This window comes from Podarcis filfolensis (genome assembly GCF_964270895.1).
Source record: "Podarcis filfolensis genome assembly, chromosome: 5".
Lineage (NCBI taxonomy): Eukaryota > Metazoa > Chordata > Lepidosauria > Squamata > Lacertidae > Podarcis > Podarcis filfolensis.
The window spans coordinates 65,120,274-65,142,037 of record NC_139608.1 but is presented as its reverse complement, the minus strand read 5'-3'; the positions used below and the strand labels follow the sequence as shown (position 1 = coordinate 65,142,037).

The 21,764-nt window shown below is 43.4% G+C and overlaps 1 protein-coding gene and 1 long non-coding RNA gene across 10 annotated transcripts in view; one reads left to right on the top strand and one right to left on the bottom strand.

Moving 5' to 3' along the window:
* SGMS1 (sphingomyelin synthase 1) overlaps nucleotides 1–15,682 on the bottom strand; it is a 75,615-nt gene extending 59,933 nt beyond the window's left edge. Inside the window, exon 1 of one of the 9 annotated variants that reach the window (XM_083614177.1) lies at nucleotides 14,960–15,682. The gene's annotated coding sequence lies outside the window, so the exon portion shown is untranslated. Of the gene's footprint in view, nucleotides 1–14,125; nucleotides 14,338–14,400; nucleotides 14,728–14,948 lie in introns of those variants that run through there. The other 8 variants (XM_083614176.1, XM_083614180.1, XM_083614175.1 and 5 more) reach the window with 8 other exon arrangements.
* Nucleotides 15,321–21,381, top strand: LOC310762777. Its single transcript, XR_014548164.1, has 3 exons — nucleotides 15,321–17,574; nucleotides 18,282–18,884; nucleotides 20,972–21,381. It is a non-coding gene; the product is annotated as an uncharacterized lncRNA (long non-coding RNA).
* Nucleotides 21,382–21,764: the final 383 nt, after the last annotated feature.

The following is a 21,764-nucleotide window of genomic DNA, read 5'->3' as shown; positions in this document are numbered from 1 at the left end:
ATATGAATGACAAATAGGTGTAGCTGATGTCCAACATGCTAGTAGTGTTCAAAGCCTGTTCCCAGATCCAGCTACTTAGCCCTTACACATGCTTGCCATTTCTTTTAAGAACAGTTTCATAGGCTACAGCCATAAATGTGCTCATGCAAACCTCTAAGTATTCCATTGTCTAAATATTTAATGTACTGCAAAATAGAATCACTGAGAAAAAATATTTATACATGAGTGTATCCATATAGTGCAATAATCATATGAATTTCCCATATGTTTGAAAATTTCAGTGTAAGAATTCACTGCTGTGATACATATAAAAGGCACCCCAAACATAATGCAGTCCTAAAATTGCACCAAGAAAGCAGCTTGTCTGTTCCCCATAAGTTTATAAAATGACAGAATTGTAGACATGGAAGGAACCCCAAGGGTCAACTAGTCCAATCCTCTGCAATGCAAAAATCACTACTAAAGAATCTCTGGCAGATGACCATCCAACCTCTGTTTAAAAACTTCTGATGATGGGGAGTCCATCATCTTCCAAGATAATCTGTTCCACGGTCAAATAGCTCTTACTGACCAAAGTTCTTCCTAATGTTCAGTTCGAATCTCCTTCCTTGTAACTTGAATCCATTGGTTCAGAGCCTACCCTCTGGAGCAGAAGAAAACAAGCTTGCTTCATTTTCCATGTGACAGCCTTTCAGTTATTTGAGGATGGCTATCATATCACATCTCAGTCTTCTCTTATACAAGCTGGACATACCTAACTCCCTCAACCATTCCTCATAAGGCTTGGTTTCCAGACCCTCTGTCATCTTGGCCACCTTCCTGTGCAGACATTCTAGCTTGTCAATATGTTTCTTAAACTGTGGTGCCCAGATCTGAGCCCAGTCTCTTCCTGTAAAGCCTCTTCCCTTGCAAATGTAAAAGCAGCTTGGTAAGAAAATTTTCAACAGGGAAATGCCCAAAGGAAAGTGGTTTAACCATCTATATTAGTACGAGTTCTCAAACAACTTGGAAAGGAGCTACTTCTCCCTTGCTTCAATTCTCAATCTTGTTTCTCTCCCCCTCCCCCACTTATAAGACTATCAAAAACAGTAAATATTTTAGCTTCAGCTGAGAGAGTTGCTTTTTTAAAATGTTATTTCATACTACTGCTTATTGTTTTTTGACTGTAAGTTGCCCTGGACTTTTATGGAGGGGAGGATATAATTGTTTTAAGTAACAAATTGTCAGTGAGTGGTTGGACACAGAGGAATAGTGAGAAGAACCAGCTGGGAAACCACCAAGGGAAGAAGGCTTAGAGCCAGGGGAGCAGTGGTAGGATGACAACAACGACTGGTCAGAGGGAGAAGAGGGAGAAGACTGGGAAAGGGAGGTGTTGGAAGCTAAAGATGTAACACAGCTTAGTGAGCTGGGAGAGTCTATGGCAGAGAGAAGTCCAGAATCAGAGGTGGAAGCCAAGGCCGGCGAGTGGGAGGAGAAATGAGGGCAAGAGGCAGAAATGAGTCAGGATGGTGAAGAATCATGGGTATCTCCCCCTCCTACTATGCCAACAAGCACCCCTCCTCCCCATATCCCAAAACCAGAAGGGAGCTGAAACGGGCGGAGAAGCGACAGGCTGCATGCAGGTGAAGTGTCTGATTGCTTGGGGAAAGCCCTGGAAAGGAGAGAACTTAGAAAACTCTGGGGAGGCGGGAACTTTCGGTCTCAGCAACTGATTCATGGGATAAGACCTACCAGGAATGAGGTGCAGTGCTCATTAGGCCTGACACTCTGCCAAGTCTGTGGAGATCACGTTTTTGCTTACAAAGAGTTAACTCCCAACTTTGAATGGTCTGATTTACTGCCAACTCGCTCTTTGACATAAATACACAAATAATAAATTTCCAGCATCCACTGTTAGGAAAAAGAGGTGTATGATTGATATTCAGAAGGCAAAAAGGAATGTCAAGTATGCTGTTTCTCACTCTCATCCAAACATGTTTGAGTTAGCAATTACAAGACTCCTGGGCATACTAGCTAAACAGAAGTATCAGCTGGTAAGAGAGACATGGCAAACAAAACCTCCCATAAGAAACTGTTGAAGGCATGCAACTCATGTGAGAAAAAAATGTGAACACACGTATACATGTTTGATCTGAATAAATAAAACGATGTTCTCCTTCTTCCTGTCCCCCATTACTTGAAGCTGCTAACAACTCAAAGTACCAAATGCTAGAAAAGATTTGGAAATATTACCAGAATTTCTCTACTGAATTGCATACGGAGGACAATTGCTGCATGACTAACTGTCCAATGTCCTCCTTTCCCCTAAATATCTTGGGAAAGGGGAAGGGAAACTTTTCTATCCTGTAGAGAAATGTTGTGCCTGGATGGAATGGCATTTATTTAAGCAATGCAATGCAACTGTATTGCCCAGCACAAGAAACACTGCCACATTCCAGGGACTCACATTATAAATCAAACTCCCTATCAACTTTTGCTTTCATTCGATAGCAAAACTGCTTCTTTGTTTAAGCTACAGAATGGTATCCTTGTTATTATTGGGCTATCTTGTCCAAACAGCTGTGTACTGTACTTCTCACAGCAAGACATTGCAGTTCACTCAAGCCAAAAGGTAAGAGAGAATGACAGAGTAGTTCTGCAGCAACTAATAACCAGATTTGCAATATATATTTCTCAAATTTCTTTAATAGTTTCCAAATAATAGCCTTGTTAATCTCCTACCCTAATGAAGATATATCTTGCCTTTTTTGGTTTGCCACAATAGGTCAAATTACTTTTCCTCTTCTCAATCCCTCAACACCTACCAACTTTTAAAACTAAATAGTTAATCCACCCAATGTGCTCTGGTCCATAAAACCTAATGCAGCAATAAAATTATTAAGTCTGTAAAGTATCCCAGAACTTTCCTCCTTTTTCTTGACTACCCAATCTCTATCCACCTATACATTTCAAGTTTGCAGTTGCCTTTTATTATATGCCTAAAAAGAAGAACACATAGTTTATGCTGTGAGGATTCCACTAAACCTGTAATCGCATTACATTCTTTGTATTCTCAAATAATTCCCAAAAAGCCTTTATCACTGTTACCTTTTTGCTCCCTCTCTAAACTGAAAACCTGTCTGGTGTCTTCAAGAGATACAGAAAGGCAAGGTATCAGTGCTGACTGGTGAATGTTGGTGTCAGACAAGGAATCACTCACTTCATTTCCTGTACATCACTGTAAGTTTACCAAGTACTAAAATCCATTTGTCGTTTCATAAGCTGGACATTTTATCTTGACAAAACTCAGGGTTTCACTTCCCATTTAGGTGGTACTCTGCTGAAGTGACTAAGCGGAACCTCCTGTAAGTAAAAAATGAACAGTGGTATTTCCTTTGGTAGACCTTTGGGCAGTATTCCACTAAAGAGTCTCGTCAGTGCAAGGATTTTGACTTCTACAACAGGCCTTTCCTACCCTCTTCTCCACCCACACGAGCCCAGCACCTACCTCAAATCTTCTCCAGATGGTTGAGGAAACCCCTGGAATAGATTTAGGGGCACAGGGAAGGAGAAGAGGATTAAGTTCTGTTGCACAAGCAGAAATCCTTATGCTGATGAATGGCTCTCCTTAATGCTATTCTGGATTCCCCCCTTTGACTTTGAAACCAATTCCTTTCTTACTTGGATAGTTATGAGTGGATGCCAAATGTGAAAACCAAGGGAGTACAACCAGACTTCATTTAATTAGACACCTGAAAGGTTGTTTTCTATTATGACGAGAAAGTGTATTCTCCAGACACAAAGAAAGCAATATTGTTTTACATGCCCAATGGGTTTCCCCATAGGATTTTTTATTATTATTCTGTTATAAACACTTGTTGTGCTACATTTTGGAATAAAAAAGAACATTTATGTTGCAGAACAATGATTTATCACATTTTTAAAAAATGTAGGAAATATAGGTCTGTGCTACAGACAGAGTTCAAAGATTCATATTGCCCCTATTAGGAAGAAAAATACTTAATTTCCAACCTACATTGCAGAGCCCAAACACCGAAAAATGCTGTGGCACCTTTGAAAAGGTCTGACTAATTGCTTTGAGCCTCCTTAGTCCAAGCATGTATCTGTACAATTCCTTTCTGTACACTGGTGGTAGTTCTGCAGAACATTTCACAATATTTATGTTCTAATCTGTATATACCATAAATAGGTCTCTTCTGGTTTGGCAGAGCAAGAGGAACTTCAATAGCATGGTGAGTTATTACTTTAAAGCAAATGAAAGATTGCACCAGAAGTTGACATAGTATGCCAATTCAGCAGTAGGAGGTCAAAGGTTAATTACAAGAAAATTTCATGAACTTAAGGAGCAGTCTGAGATAGCAAGTGAGACCATCTACCTAAAAGGGCACAATACTGTAGAGCAGGCATGTCCAAAGTCCGTTTCAGGGGCCTAATTCGGCCCGCCGGTCGGTTTAATGCGGCCCCCGTGGCAGCATATGTCCTGGGGTAAAATCCTAAAGAAAAGCTCAACAATTTTGGTTGGCCCTCACGCATGTTCCCTTCAGCAAATCTGGCCCTCTTTTCAAAGTTTGGGCACCCCTGCTGTAGAGGCAGAAGTCTGCTGCTGATGGTTGTCACAAACTTCAGTTGATTACATAGCTATTACATATAGCACACATACTCATGGCTCAACCCTATGCACGATCATTTCAGTCTTTCAGAAATGAGATGTACATGCATGGGTAGTCATGCCAACATACTACCACAATCAACAGCACTGAAGTAATGACCAGAGTAGCCCCCAAAACTGATGCTACAGAAGTGGGCTGCCTACCCATTTTTGTCAGAAACCCGAGACCCAGCCAGGATCTAGAGGTGGGGTTTATTGCTTTATTTTTACTGATAATGCTAGTGTTTCTGTCCCAATTTCAACCATTCATTTTACACTGCAGTACCTACTATGTTATGGAACCATGGCCTTTTTTTTATCCATATACTGCCAAGTTGTGTTAACTTTTATATAGCAGGAAAGAACTGCATACTAAGATACCACCCAAGATTTCAACACATCTTCAGCAGTGGTGCAATCATGTAAACCTGAGGAAAAGCACAATGCAAATCTCTGTGGTTTTCCAAGCTAACAGGATTGCTACCCATTTTTATCCAAAAATGGATAACATGAAATGAGCACTAGATTTCTGCTAGACTCCACTGGATTACCAAAAGTGATTTTTAAGTTGTAATAGTAATAATAGTAATAATAGTAATAATAATTGTTTATATGCCACCCATCTGACTGGGCTGCATAGCCACTCTGCTCTGGGTGGCTCCCAACAAAAAATAGTAAAATCAGATAAAATGTGGAAATTAACAGGTAAGGAAACATCAGGAAGATGGGGGGGAAGTGCCATCTGAATGCAGTCATTGTGACAAGTGACAGCATTGCGTCACTATGGATGAGGCATGAAGCTTATATTAGTAGAGACTCATCAGCCAGTGAAACCACACATACTTGAATCAGCAAACTTTCCTCACGTTATTTGATGAGAGCACATGAATCATCATAGCATGGGAACCAAGTCAGATGCTTCATAATAGGCTTAATATAAAACCCTCAGGTGAGAAAAGAGAAGTGAAATTCAGGAGTGCTTCTGTAAGAACAAGACATTTTTCAATCTCTTTGCACAATCATCAGCTAACACGAGACCTCATGCAGCACCTTGTACAACATGTCAATATGCATGCTTGTGCTATGTTCCACATTTTGCTAACTCTTGTGCAACATTTTACAAAGCAGTACCACTGCCAGAATTCTTTCCATTGTTCACATCGAGAGTATTAGAGAGGATACTACTTTTAGTATCAATTTTAAAAGTCTGAGTGCACAGTAAACAGAAGCTTTCTTATTCCCACCCTCCTCAATATCATTGCAACCAGCCTCTTCTTTAGATACAGAATATATATATACTGTATGGATACCATTGCTATCTACAACATCTACTGAAAATAACCACAGAAGACAGGAGACAAGAAATGAAAGGTAACAAAAATGAACAATTTGCAGAAAGGGTTATGCAGTACTAAAAAAAAAAAGTATTTTAAAGTGCTGTAATATATGTAGTACTGTTTATCTGAAAGACTTTCTATACAGTCTACATATATTGCTTTTTAAAGAAAAAGAAAAAGAAAACAATCAAGAAAGTACTCATTATTCAGTTTTAATGACAACGTTCTGAAGACACATTCTAGAGACTTGTTGATGTATTTTGCAGCCCAACCATAAGAGAAATTCCTGATTTATAGGACTTATTTCCAAGTTAAAGTGTTCTTAGTATTGCAATCTTAGCCACAACAAGCTACCTGGCATTCGCAATTTCAGCAGAACATGTTAAAGCCAACAACAAAATTAATCCACATGTTAAGCAGGACGTGGCAGAGAAGGTACTAGAAACATCACTATGAAAGACTGCGTTAATATTTGAAGCACTACTTTAGGTGAACACTGCTGTGTGTCATTCCCTCAAACAGCTGCTAGATCTTAAGTGTCAGGCTGATCCTGTGCATACTTACACAAATGTAAGCTCTATGTCCAGTGGAGGTAACTTAGAAGTAAGGAGCATATATTTTCTAGCTTTGTAATACAGCATATAGACCATACCACCTTCTATTAATAAATCACCCCTTCAAGAAAATAAAAGCCCTATAATGACAGACAGCAACCCCCTGCTGTTGACAACAATAATCATAAATTCACGTACAGCCTCATTCCTTTGGTTTTTGACAATCCAAGCTTGTGGGTACATTTCTTGCAAGAAGAAACATAAAATAGGAATAGAAAATATATGTGAAAGGGAGCCCTATACTAGCAGCTGTCCACAAGTTGTTGGACTCCAACCCCAGTCAACACCGTAAGAAATGACGGGAGCTGTACTCCATCCAGCACCAACTAGAAGAGTTTGGGGTTCCCTACTCCTGCCCCATAATATGCTCTCCTGTTCAGCATTATTTATTAATGGAACAGATTTATATCATACTTTCTGCTATCTAGGTCTCTAAAATGGCTTACAAACATGTTTGTATAAAATGTATCTTCTGAGCAGGGACAAGCCTTAATCTTATAGATAACCTATTTTCCAGGTTATCTTTTAGCATTAAATCAGACCTAGCAATCAAAGTTAAATATCAAAAACCTAAAGAAGAAAGGGAACTACTGATGAACTACAACACACAAGTCCAAGTTTACGACTTATTTTGCGAGGAAGCTAAGCTAACACAAACTTATTTTTAGATGTCAAACTATTAACAAAATAAAACTATCAGATATATTGATTATCTTGTGTGGCAAAGCTAAAGCAGAAACCTATGTGCAGCAGAGTACTGAATAAAGATATAAGACTCCAGTCCTTAGCACACTTGCAAGTGCGGTTCATTGAAATTGCCAGGAGTCTCTTTCAGGTAACCTCATTATAGTCAAGTTGTAAGAATCTTGATTATGAGTTGAATTCCCTGCTGTGCAGAGTTCACAGTGAAAACTCTCATGCCAGCTCTTCAGATCATCTTCTGTAACTGAAAATTGCATTATCTCACTTAGCTGTTATTAACCATTATTAATATTTCATACAAAGCCACAGCTGGAATACAGTAAGCTCAGGAGTAATCTCAACTACAAAAGAGAAGAGGGTGTGGGAAGAAAAAGGACCTAACATTCTTTTACTTTGAAGCACTTTTCAAAGCAAAAACTCCACCCCTCCAGAAGAATTGTTTAAATGTCATGTTTATTATTGTTTCCAAATCAAAGACAACAGCTTCTAAACACAACTTTATCTGCTGCAACAGCAGATGAACAAGTGACTTGTACATCACATCTGCAGTTCCTGTGTGCAACATTTGGAACTGACTTGGGATGGGTGGAGAGACTTTATGGTACAATGGCATCTAGGACAAGTAGCAATGTTAAAGTTTCTAGTCCGTTCATGCAGAAACTTTCTTCCGTGAGCAATCAAGTTTCAATAGTTTGAAAAGCCTTAAATAAAGGGCAGCTGGCCACCCGGTTTTATAAGCAGGCAAATCACTGCCAATGCTAACATGTGAAACTCAACTAAGCTGCTCTGTATTGTGTACAAATAGTTGCTAGCTCAATGAGTGCTACTTGACCCAGAGGACTGAGGTAAGCCACATGCTCTGCTCCCACCATCATAGCAAACCTTCTGCTAGGCAGAAGTCCTACTATGCAAGATGCATGGAAACATAGGAAACTGCCTTATAACTGGATCAGACCAGTGGCCCCATCCAGGTCACTACCTTCTTTGCTGATTGGCAACAGTTCATCAGGACTCGATACAGCAATTTTTCCCAGGCTTAACAAGAGATGCTATGGATTACAGGCTTGTTAGCTGCTACATTTATACTAGAGCAAGTGGAAGATAAGCCAAAAATAATTAAATGCAAGCTCCTCCCACAATTCTTTTCAGCTTCCTAACTAGGCCGAAATCCCACTGTTACACAAAGTAATAGCATCAACTGTCTTCCCAAGCTCCTTATTGCAATACACAAGTTCTCAAACTCTCATTGCCTACTGATCAGGAGAACTGACCAAGATTTTGTTATACTCTGTGGAAAGCTGTATTTACTGTTAATTATTCTTCTAGTCAGCAGACAGTGGGGCACAGAGGAAAGGATTAACTCCACTTCTAGAAGGCAAGGTCAAAACGGTATTAAGCTTCCTGTGACCATCCAGAAGAGGAGGGGGTCAGTCCCCCAGTCCATAGACTTGGTCCTAGCAATAACAGTGTCTCCCACAGACAACTCTAGAGCAGTGGCAAACCAGAACTAGGTAACTAGAAGAGAACAAGGAACCCAGAATAAATCTGAGATAGAATAGTGAAAGGAACACTGCAAAGTGCAGAAGATACAAAACAGAAATCTCTCCCCACTTCATAATATTCCAGGCTGAACTCACAAGGCAGGGCTATCTGCTCCAGAGGAACACTTCATGGTAAATTCAACTTTCCACTGTCAGTCAGCCGAGGACTGGAGCACACAGGAAAAGTTTTTCAGAAGCTAGCTGGGAGAATTTCCAGTCACAGGACCTGCTGAAGGACCCTCCTGCTAAAGGCCACCTTGTCAAGGACATATTTGTCTCCCTTGTAGAGTCTCCCAAAGATGAAGCAATGGGCTTAGCGGTTGGCTAAGATAGAATGGGCCACAGTGCCTAAGAGAATAGCCTGAGACTTAGAATGGTAGGTACACCAGTGCTATACATTCCCTGACCAACCAGTTAATGGTTCCTCTGGACACTTCCTTTGCCCTGGGCCTCTGCCTTGTAAAACACAAATAGGGATTCTGTGCATTTCAACTCTTTGGTACGTGACAAATAGATCCAGACTCCCCTCTGGACATCCAGTTTATGCCATTTCTTTTCCTATGCTTTCTTTTTTCTTTTCCTAGCTTTTTCCTAGCTTTGAGAAGTCAAGCAATATAGACCCCAGGAACGGGTGACAACTAGAGTTCACCTTGGGTAGGAAACTGAGATCAGGATGCAAGGCAACCCAGTTCAGGATAGATGCCACATAGTTCCTGTCTGACTGATTGATAGCACTCACAATTTCCCTATCTGCTCATGGAAGCAACTGCCACCAGGAACACAAACTTCCACATAAGCTCATGTGGGATGGAACCCAATGATTTGAAGGAAGATACCATGAAGGTCCTCTGCATAAAAGGAGACATCCCAGTCAGGAGGTATGTGGATTACCAGAGGGGAAATTATGGAAGCCACTCACAAAAACTGAGATGTACTCTGGTACCCACATAATGCTATCCAGGGCCACTGGCTGGTGTTTAAAAATGTTGGGAGCAAGGCCTTGCTTCAGATCTGCCTTCAAGAAACCCAAGACTACTGGGACTCTAGCCTCCAAATGGCAGACTGTGTCCCGTGCACCTCTGGAAAGCCTTCCACAAAAAATGTTGCAAAATGTGGAACATAGCACAAGCATGCATATTGACATATTGTACAAGTTGCTGTATTAGGTCTTGTGTTAGATGATGATTGTGCAAGAGACTGAAAAATGTCTTGTGCTTGCAGAAACACTCCTGAATTTCATTTCTCTTTTCTTGCCTGAGAGTTTTATATTAAGCCTACCACAGAGCAACTGACTTGGTTCCCATGCAATGATGTTATCGTGTGCACTCATCAAACAATGTGAGCAAAGTTTGCTGATCCAAGTATGTGTGGTTTCACTGGTTGATGAATCTCTACTAATATACCATATTTTTCGCCCTATAGGACACACTTTTTCCCCTCCAAAAATGAAGGGGAAATGTGTGTGCATCCTATGGGGCGAATGCAGGCTTTCGCTGAAGCCTGGAGAGCGAGAGGCGTCGGTGCGCACTGACCCCTCTCGCTCTCCAGCCTTCAGGAAGCTATCCGCAAGCCTTGCGCACCCGGTGGGAGTTCCCGCAGGCTCGCAAGGCTTGCGGGCAGCAGCCTGCAGCGCAGAGCACGGGGCGCCCTCCAGAGGACGCCCCGTGCTTCACGCAGGTGTCCACAAGCCTGCAGCGCCCGGGGGAACTCCCCCCGGGCGCGCAAGGCTTGCTGGCGGCAGCCTGCAGCGCGGAGCACGGGGCGCCCTCCAGGGGACGCCCCGTGCTTTTCGCGCAGGTGTCCCCAAGCCTTGCGAGCCCGGTGGGAGTTGCCGCCGGGCTCGCAAGGCTTGCGGATAGCAGCCTGTTCTGGGGGCTGGGGTCGGGGGAAATAAAAAATTTTTATTCATTCCCCCCCCCCCAAAAAATGAGGTGCATCCTATGGGCCAGTGCGCCCTATAGGGTGAAAAATACGGTAATCTGCATGCATAGTGACACATAATCTCATATATCCAATTAGTAGATACTTGTCAGTGACTATGTTGAGGAATCCCTCTTCTAGCAATGTGTGTTGTTCAAACTCCCGATGCAGAGTTGGAGCTAGTGCATGTGTAGAACTGCCCTTGGAAAAGCCCAGGCATAATGGAAGTCACCATGCCAGAATGGAAAGTCCAAAAACCATGGTCCCCACAGTGCAGAGCCACTAGAAGGACCTGGGCCCAGAGAGCCCTAGTCTGGGTAGAAGAGTTGTATGCACCTTGGGGTCCCAGAATCTGGACACAAAGAAGTCCATTTTCTTGTTGTTCGTGGCAAATGGATCAACCGTGGGAGGCCCACCTTTGTTTATGATGGATTGAAACACTACTGGATAGAGATACCACTCCCCTGATCAATCTCCATTCTGTTCAGCTAATCCACCTTGATGCTGTGGATTACCCAAATGTGTTCTACTGAAATTACAAGGAAATGTTCTTCCTTGTAGGACAGTAATAAGTTGTTTCTGTTTGATCAGATCAACAAAGGCTAGGAGGAATAAGTAGACAGACCTCAACTCTAGTCAGCTGATGGGAGTGGGCTGCCTTCTCCACACACACACTTGGACAAAGCTGCCTCTCCATCCAATCAAGCTGGCATCTGGAACAACCCTGAGCAGTTTTGGGAAGTGCAATCACCACTGGAGGAGGTGGTGGCGGCGTTCCCTAGACAGACATACCAACCAACTTCCCAGCTGTCAAGGTCTGGAAGGGCAGAAGAAGCCACTGCAGCGAATGTGGCATGGAACCGCCCTAGGGCAGCAAGTTGATGACTGCCATGGAGCCCTGAAGGCAAGCAAAGTCCATGGTCTAATGGTTAAAACTTGGAATTGGCCAGTTCTCTCTCTTTTGAGCAGTGCTTATGGTCACCTCAAGATGTTGAATTTAATGTTAAATGATTCCAGTGATTCTTATCTGAAGGAGCATGGGTTCATGATGAAAAAAATAACCTGAACATTCCTGGTTGATTTGGTGTAGGAAAGACCCTGATCATCTTACCATTGACACAAGGATACGAGTATACCCCTATGAGCCACAGCTGGGCCAACAGTGCCAAGGACTGAAGAACAACTCACACACCCTCCCCCTACAAAAAAGGTATGGTGGACAACCTTGATTTAGATTATTGATTGCCTTACCAGGGTTTGAGCCACAGGTTATGTCCCTGCAGCACTTTCTGGAAGAGCTGATGAAGAAAAAGAGAACGATGGTGGGGGGAATGAATGTTCCCTTTGTCTCTTTGATCTATGCTCTCAGTGCCTAGGCAGGCATGAAATACATTCGGCAAGTGTTTCTTTCATAACCTCTTCATTAAGCCAGCCCAATATCTCTGTGGGCAAGTGGATCTGATCCCCTGAAGGATTCACTGTCCTTGCAGCAGGGCTATCCCCAGATAAAAGCTCCTGTCCTTTGCTACATGTCTGAAGTTTCCCTCCATCTAAGGAGATGATGCCTCGCAAGCAATGGAAGCACGTCCCACTCTTCTCACTAAGAGACATGTTGGGCCTTCAATTCCTTCCCTACACTCTCAAAACATATAGTCTGTATTCCCAAGCAACTGGCATGGGCCAAACTTTCCTGCTAAAACCTGCCTCCTTACTGTTTTTAGAGATGGTGAGGAGACACAGAGCTGCCTGGAGCACATTCCTTGCCTATCAACCTGGCCCCAAAGAAACAGAGCACCAACATGAGCTAGCCATGCTGTGTTTAGCACTGGCCCCAATTTTTTGTTTGCTCAGGAAGAAAGGGGGGGTGGAAGGACAGATACATGCTAAGCTGTACAAAAGCATGTTGTTGTCCCTCTGCAAGGTGGTACGCCAAGGAGGGGAAGAGCCAGAAGGGGCCTCTAGATATACCCTCCCCTTAATCTGGATCCCTGTCTCTCCTGGTTACAACGCTGGGGTGTGAACGAAAGGTAAAATAAGAAGCTTCCCTTCCTTCAAAACATGTGATGCTGGAGAGCAAAGGAAAAGGAAAAGGAAAGGGAAAGAAATCGTAACTGCTCCTGCCTGCAAAGCACACAGACCTAAAAATTAGTCATGCTCTCCAATTGAAAGAGTCAAAACTGTGGGGAAAAGGTTCCTTCCTCTTCTGGGCAGCCACAGCAAACCGTTTTTTAAAATATAGTTTTGACCCTGCCTTCTAAAAGCAAAGTTAAACTTTTTGTCAATGCTCCACTCCTCCAGTGACCAAGAACTAGGTATAGTATTAAAAAAATACTTTACAACCACAGAAGATCTTTGACAATTCTAATAGTGCATGCAACATGGCATGTGATATGGTTATTTAAATGTTCTCCTAAGAACTGCTATCCATAGCACTGCTAAAAGAGACTAACAAACAGCACACTAGCCAGGTCCAATATTTCCCAAACACACCCCTCTCCAACCTTCACATTAACCTCAGATAGTACACAAATCTTCTTTCCAAATCAATTTCCTCTATGGTGAAAACTCTAATTTTAATCTTAGCACACCTTCAGATAGCATGCTAAGGCTACAACTCTAATAATTTCTACTCAAAAGAATTGACAGGGATTGCTTCTACATAAGTGGGATTAGAGCTGCTTCCTAAGCAACTAGTTCAAAGCCAACATCAGGTATGAACTCAAATGACGGCTTTATGCCAGAGGCGTAGCTAAGGCGCAGCTAGCCAGGTTTTTGGCCCTGGGTGAAGTCTCCAGAGGGGTGTGCCATTGAGGCTCCCAGCTTGTGTGTGTGTGTGTGTGTGTGTGTGTGTGTGTGTGTACACACAAATGCACATGGGGGGGTAGCCAAACTGAGTCTTTGACACGGGTGAAATAAAGCCTAGTTTTACCCCTGCTTTATGCCATCACCCAAAGCCCCTCATCTGCATGGTGTCTAATATTGCCGCACTGTGCATGTGCACTGATATAAATGCACACAAAGCAGTTTGACGGAACAACAGGTGTTATCTAGTTTTCACTGCAAAACATCCTGTAGCCTCCTGTTCACACACACAGTTAAAACCTTACTACTCTTAACCAGAATCACCAGCCCCACCTCATCCCACTTCCTGCCTTATATATTTACCCCAGGCTGTAATCCTATGCACACTTGAGCGTAAACCCATTTAAGTCACTGGGACTTCATAGGCCCAGCCTTTCTACAAAGCTGCTGTCTCACCCCACTCACACACACACACACACACAGCCCTGGCCCTGTAACTGCCTCCAGTCATAGTATTAAGAACCTAAGAGCTGCCTTTGCAGGATCAGACCAAAGGCCTACCAAGTTAAGTCCAGCTTTCTGTTGACCAAGCCAGCTGATACCTGGGGGAGGTGAGGGAAACCCACAAGCGGGGCGGAAAGCACAACAGCACTCTCTGCCGTCCACGTTCCCCAGCAACTGGTCTCACGAAATACTTCACCTGGTCACTTCAGACGGGCAAGGCGTGTGTACACAACAGCTCTCGACTCGACCGGCTCCTGGCTGAGGCGCCGAGGCCCCTCCGCCTCAATTCCCTCCTCCTCCTCCTCGCCCCCCCCCATATCGTAGCAACTCACCTGGCCAACAACCGCAACCCCGTCCTACGTAACACACCAGCCGCACCTCGACCTCGGCCGCCGGAGTTGCTGCCCTCCTTTCCTCGCCAGCGCGCGCCCCGCCCCGGCCGCATCTCCTCGCTCGAGCAGAAACCCCGCCGCCCTCAGCCGCCCCGACGTTGCTACCAGAGCAAAGGCTTAATAGGAGGACGAAAAAATACCACCACCACTATTACTACTATTACTACTGCTGCTGCTGCGACTAGCTGGAGTGCAATTCCTCAAGTGTCGACCCCCGCTCTCCCGGCCCCCTCCCCCGGCCACTCTTGCAAACATCCCAACCCCACACTCGCGCCTCCCTCGCCCCCAACTTCGGCGCGTTTCGCCTCTGCTCCCGCCTCCCCCCCTCCAGCCACCAGTTCGCATATGTCTCCAAACCTGGCCCTCTGCCGCGCTCCCCTGACGCGTCAAGAGCTATATTGGGAATCCCGGTTGCTCCCGCTGGCGCCGCTGCTTAGCAAGCGGGCGGCGGCGGCGGGGGGGGGGGGAAGGTTCCCGAGGGGACCCACCGGGCACTCACCTACCTTCCGTGGGCCGCTTTCCCTCCGGAGGCTCCCGGTTGCCAGTGCCTGGCGTGCAGCAGCAGCAGCAGCTGTGGTTCTGCAGCAAGCGCTTCTCCGCCGGCTGAGCTAGCTCACGACGGGATGGAGGAGGCTTCTTTGGACGGGGCTGCCTCGCCTCCTCGCCCGCCAGCAACACGGGGAGCGCGCGGCGGCGGCCCGTGCGGTCTCGGACGGAGGCGGAGGAGGAGGGGACTGTCGGCCGGGCGGGCGAGCAAGCAGGCAAGCAGGGAAAGAGGGAGGGAGGGAAAGCGACGGCTCCGCCACGTGACGGGCAGTGTCATCCTGCGCAGCCATCTTGCGTCCTTGCCGCGCCTCCTCCTGGAAGAAGGCGGCGGCGACAGGGCAGCGGCATCCCGTCGGCCTCGGAGCTGGCTTCCCAGGCGCGGCCTAGACGGTTTCCCGAAAGAGGAGGCGGCCCGGGGAAAAGGGACGTGATGCATGCAAGGGTGGCTACTCGGCCGGCTTGTAGGGGCAGCGGGAGACCCGCCGGCGCCGCTTTCTATAGGCGGAAAGCCGGTGACTTGACTCGGGTGTGAAAGCCGCCAGGTTCCTCGGGACCTCACCTACCTCTCAGGGTTGTTAGCGAGGGTGAAATGGGAGTGGGGGGGGGGGGGAGAAGCATGTTGAGTTGAGCTCCTCGGGTGGCCAAGCGGAGTGTCCGTGTGAGTAGGAATTAAAAAGGGACAAACCACCGACTGGGGAAACCCAACTAGGAGCTGCGAGTACGTGTGTGCTATTTGAGTGGTTTGCTCAAATATTCCCCATTATGCCCAGTGGAGCAAATGTGCACAGGGTTGCATCTTGAGCCTGTGCACTTAACTGAGCAGTGAATCCCACCGGGATCCAGAACTCCTAAACAAGGGTGTGGAGGGTTGCGTCCCCACATGCAGGCATTTGAACGCGTGAAACCTTTCCCGGTATATACGGATTGGGGTTAGTTGGGAGCTTCAAGCTGCTGGTATTCCTGCACGGCAGTTTACTGTTAAAAGATTTCCAAAGCGAATTACATTCGCTTACAGAGAGTGAGTAGTTATCCCAGGGTAACTTCAAAGAAGTTTTCTTTGTTTTGTACAGTAGTATCTGTTTCCAAGCAAGCATGTCCCTAGCATATATCTAAGCTACAGAATGGGAATTTCTGACACCCTGTATATGTGAGAAGACTTGTGCACAAAACAGTATTTTGATCACCCCAGACAACCCCCCTGGTTTTGGGAGTTTGATCTGGAGAAATTCTGCTGGTGCAAAGTAGCAGTAGTGGTTTTATTGGAGAGGAGGAAAGAGACTGACATAAATAGCAATAGACAGTGCCTGGTGTTTATAAATAGCTCCATTTCCTCAGTGATGAAACCACTTCAACATACACAACTTTTGTAATACTTCAGATGATGCTAGCCTGTAAAGTAAACTTTACCTGTCTGTCTCTGTATTATAGACTAGCAGGATAGAAGTTGAGAGAACAGTGACTTGTCTGAGGCCACCTGAAAAGGTGACGGCTGAAATGGGATTTGAACTGCGAATTGTCTAGCTTACATTCATAGTCACTATACTATAATGCTTCCTCACAGTGCTTTTTTTTTTCAGGGGATACCTCTTTTGTTGTTGAAAAGTGTGGCACTTGACTTACTGTAACAACTCAGTGGTGAGTACCTGCACCTCTTTCTTTTTGGTGAAAAAGTGTGATACTTACTATAATAGCTTCATGGTGAATATCGACACCTCTTTTTCTAGAAAAAAAACACCGCTTCCTCATAACAGTTTAAGTAAAGGGGGGGCTTTTAAATATAAAATGTAAACAATATGGAAGGGCACCCTTTGTATTAATTACATACATATTTTTAATACCAAAGTACATTCTCTATTTCCCCCTATAAATAAAATCATCCTGAAATCAGTATATCTTTTCCGCTCACACTCTGCTCTCTAGGAAGGATTTCTCTGTGGTGGGTGAACCTAGAAAGCAATGTATGATTGCCCCCCCCCCCCCCCCGCCTACCAATTCTCAACAAATATATCTAAAATGTCCAGACATTGTTGGGAAGGGAGAGGTTAATAAAACATTACAGGCAGTAACTGGCATAAAAGGAGCCTTGAATACTGTTCTAAATAGCAACCATAGCATATGACAGTTATACAAATGCTTATACTTCAAAGTCCAATAACTTTAATAAGCTTTAGACCTAGCTCTAAGACAAATAGTTCAGTAGTTACGGAAGAGAAACACAAAAGGCTACATCACAAGGAAGAACAACAAAGAAGGGACTTTAAAAATAATTGGAATGGGGGTGTATTGAAAGAACAAGGTGTGATAAATTGGATAAAAGGAGAATAAGCACTTAGCCAACATTAGGTGTTGACTTGGAATTTTTGCAGTTCATCTCTCCTACATAAATTCAACAACTAATGGGCTGTAAAATTGACTGTATAATACAACTAGTGTTCAGTGCTTGACATACTCAGCCAAAGAGGAGTCCTCTGTAAGTAAGCAAAATACTTGGGGAGAAACATGCAGAAGTTTTTGTTATTATTTTCAATTGCTTGTGCTTCCTTTTTAAGGAAGGTCACTGCCCACAAGGTGAATCTTGGTTTTTTGGGTTTTTTTTATAAGATTTTTATTGAGATTTTTACATTACAAGAAATAAGAACAAACAGAAAAAGAAAAAAGGAAAAAAAAGAAAAAAGATCTTTCCATCACATTATTTTTCATTTACTTGTTTCTTGGACCTCCTCATACCTCTCTTTTTTGTATTCCAATTCACTTTATTAACTCAGCAATTTGTTTCCCTCTTTATTCTACCCAAGTCTTTATTCTTAAATTGTTACGTTCTTAATATTTTACTTTTGTAAACCCATTTTTTTTTCATATTCTTATAACTCATTACAGCTAGAAATCTCTTAATTTTAATCCAACATTATTCTAAAATTCATTAATTTTACAATATTTCTGTAAATACTCTTTAAATTTCTTCCAATCTTCTTCCACTGACTCTTCCCTCTGGTCTCGGATCCTGCCGGTCATTTCCGCCAATTCCATATAGTCCATCACCTTCATCTGCCATTCTTCCAAAGTGGGTAAATCTTGTGTCTTCCAATGTTTTGCAATAAGTATTCTTGCTGCTGTTGTGGCATACATAAAGAAAGTTCTATCCTTCTTTAACACCGATTGATCAACTATGCCCAGGAGAAAGGCCTCTGGTTTCTTCAAGAAGGTATATTTAAATACTTTTTTCAATTCATTATATATCATCTCCCAGAAGGCCTTAATCCTTGGGCACGTCCAAGGTGAATCTTGGTTTTAGCAACTTCTACACTATCATTCATGGTCACATTTCATTTCCATTTATCCTAAAACTGCCACTCACTTTTTGACTGTAGAAAAACACACTTTCTCCTCTTGGGATGTTGGGCTCAGGTTTTTATATATCCTGCCCTCTCCCCAATCATAATGATAAACAGTGTGCCTCTACAGGTATCAATATTTTTATATAGCATTCTAAAATGAAGGGAGGAGGTGGCTGAGTGGGCCCAACCTTGAATACTTTTAACAGTATAAAGCATTTAACATCAAATAAACATTTATAAATGAATGCACATGAAACTGCATTACACTGGAAGGAAACACATTACAAGCAATTGGTCTGTCTATGCCAGTAGACATAATCTGGCTCTCAGCATCAAGTGAATGTCTTTTGGATCTGAAATCCTTGTAGCTGGAGATTCCAGTCACTGAAGCTTTGACTTTTTGCATGTACAGCATGTGTTCTTAATAAAAGTATGCACAGAAGGCAAGTGCAGAGCAGAAGCTCATGCAGAATTGCAACAGGCAAACTCTCCTGAAGGCAGATAATGCAACAGCATACCTGCATGGACAATGAAGTAGTAGCCGTTGGGGACTTCCGGGTTGGCGCCATTGTTTAATGGCGGATTCCCTCCGAGCTCCGGAGGGAATCGGCTCCGTAGCGTCTGGGTCTGGCCGCTGCGGCGAAGCGGAGACCCTTAAAATCACAGGCGCGGATGCCTGTGAACACAGAGACTCGGCGGGCACCATTTGCGCCCCCCCAATCCGCAACGGAGCCTTTTTAAAGGCTTCGGAACGGAGGCAGGGTGGTGGTGCTGAGAGTACTCCCTCGCCTACGGAGTGAAGCCGCAAGCCATTGACAGAGAGCGCCAACTTCTTCCAAGACCGATTGGACTCCAAAACATAAACCCGTGAGTAATACGGAGATTGGAACTTTAAAAAAAAATTTAATTTTGGATTTGGAACGAGCGGGAAGGGGCTAAAAAGGAAGTCCACCCCCCCCTCTTGTAAACAATTTAAAGCAAAGGACTGGGCAGCTAAGGTCGAGAGAATTTGTCTCTTGTTTTTTAATGAAAGATCCTGACTTCACGGTTTTGACACGATAAGAAGATTTACTGGAGGATAAAAAGAATTTTGGGAGTTGAAATTTCACCCCCCCCCCCGAGACCCGGGAACGTCCTATGAGAAAGCCTGTTGCATTGAAGATTTTGACAGCTGTCAAGTGAGCTGCTAGTCAGCTAGTTGTCAGCTGGAAAAAGAGAACATTGTTTCTGCTGTTTTTGCTGGTTTACTGGGTATAATTTGTTGAAAACAAGGAGGACTGTTACAAAATAACTGGACTTTTGGTTTTGAGCTGAAAGGAATACTAAGGAACTAAAATCCCCCTAGAGGGGTAATAGGGACACTACAACACTACATCATAAAAATGGCTGGAGTACGTAAATTTCAAGCAGAACTGGACAGAGCACTCGTTCTCTTGGGAAACCTGCAAGATGAATACAATGCTTTGTCTACAGAGGCATCACTACTACACTGGACAGTAAACAACATTTTTGAGCTTGATAAGGACTTGAAACAGGAAGCCTATTCTACTGAACAAATAAATGAAACTGAAAGTGTAGATACGATGGAGCAATATGTGGTTTTTGAAGAAAATGAAGGAGGAGCAGGAGATTTGCAGGAGTTAAAGGAGAGTTACAATATGAGGCCTGACATGATGACAAAAAAGGACAATAAAAATTGGATGTGGAAAGCCTGGTCTGAATGGGAGTTTGGAAAATGGAGAGACCCTCTTTGGAGGAGATCTGAAGACCTGAGGATTACAAATTTGTTGAAGGTGAAAGCTGGAGCTTTGGGGACATCTGGATCTGGAAGAAATTTGAAACAAGAGTTGGAGCACCCCATAGGCTTTGCTTTTAAGGATGGAGGACCGGCTGGAAGTAACATGGATTCTGTTGGGCCGGTGCCCCTCCGAGACTTGGGGCTTAATATCAAAGACTATCAAAGAGACCGGCAGAAAGGAACTGAGAGAGATATAAGGGCCTCGGATGTGAGATCTCCAGGCTAAATAAATAACATAAAGACTGACGGATATTGGTTGGGGACTGGAACCGGGAAAAGGGTGGGTGGAGGTTGGGAATCCAAAGGGTACATAAGGATAATTTGCTTTTTATATTTTGTTAGTGGTAAGGAAATTGGGTAAATCGTGGAAGGGAAATTTTGGTCAACTTTAGGAAAAAGGTCTAAAAATAAATAATGAGGTATAAGTATTGATGTATAATTTTAATAAGGTAAAATTGGTTTTTTCTCTTTAAATTAATTGAAAATAAGGTTGTTAAAAATAAATTGAGGAAATGGAAAAAAGAAGTAAAATAAAATAATAGTATGTTAGAATAAATGTTTAAGCTAAGGTAAAGAAATAAGTTAAGGACTTGCTGAATTGACAATTTAAATTGGAATACAAGAAGGGGAGGTGTGAGGAGGTCTGAGAAATAAGGTTAAGAATAATAAGTAACAGAAACTTTATGTGTTTTTTCTATTTTTTTTTCTGTGTTTAGTTTTGAATATTATGTATTTTTGTGTTTTTTGTTTTGTTTATTTTTTGGTTTTTGTTTGTCGTGTGTTTCTTGAAAATGCTAATAAATATTTTATAAAAAAAAAAATGAAGTAGTAGCCGTTGTCCACTTGGAAACCCAGCACAATTATGCCTACTCTACTCTCACAGGCTTCAGGAGTAAACCCCAAGGAAAAATCCACACCCAGTGCCTTGTGAGACATCTTTGGGAGAATAAAGAGCTAAGGAGTAAACCCTACACAAATCTGGAGTGGTTTCCCTAAAACGGTTGGGTGGCGTCTTGTACACCTCCTTCCGGCAACTCCTGTCCCCAAGCTGGTGCCAAATGCATTGCCCTGCTTTCCTTTTCTCAGGGCAGTTCAGAACATTTCAATAAGATTCAACATAATCTAACATTTTGTTAAAATACAACATATCAAATAAAACATAAAACCCCATAAAATCAATGTCATTCTTCAAAGTAGCTAAGAGGCAAGCAGAAAGAAAGAAAGACAAAGAAAGAAAAAGAATTGGGTGGAAGTTCTAGAAGAGAATCCAGGAAAATGGAAAGTGATTAAAGAGGGTTTCAAAAGACTAGTAAACTGGCAAAGCAGAATCCATGGCAGCCTCCTGTGGGCTTCTAACCTCAAGCTGCTACCACAGCCATTGGCTGTTCTTATTCAAAAGGTTTGCAGTTTTTCTGGTTTATGCAACTAGTTTATTGCCGCTTCCCCTCTGGGAACTTGAAGGAAACCCATCAAACCTTACTTTATTTGGACTGTGTGCAATGAAAATACTTTTTTTTTTGGTGCCTTTAAGACAGCAGGGAAAGTGCCTTGGTCGGTTTTGAACTAGAGTCCCTGAGGTTTCAAATACATTCATACAAAAATGCTGTGGTGGCACCAGACTTGGG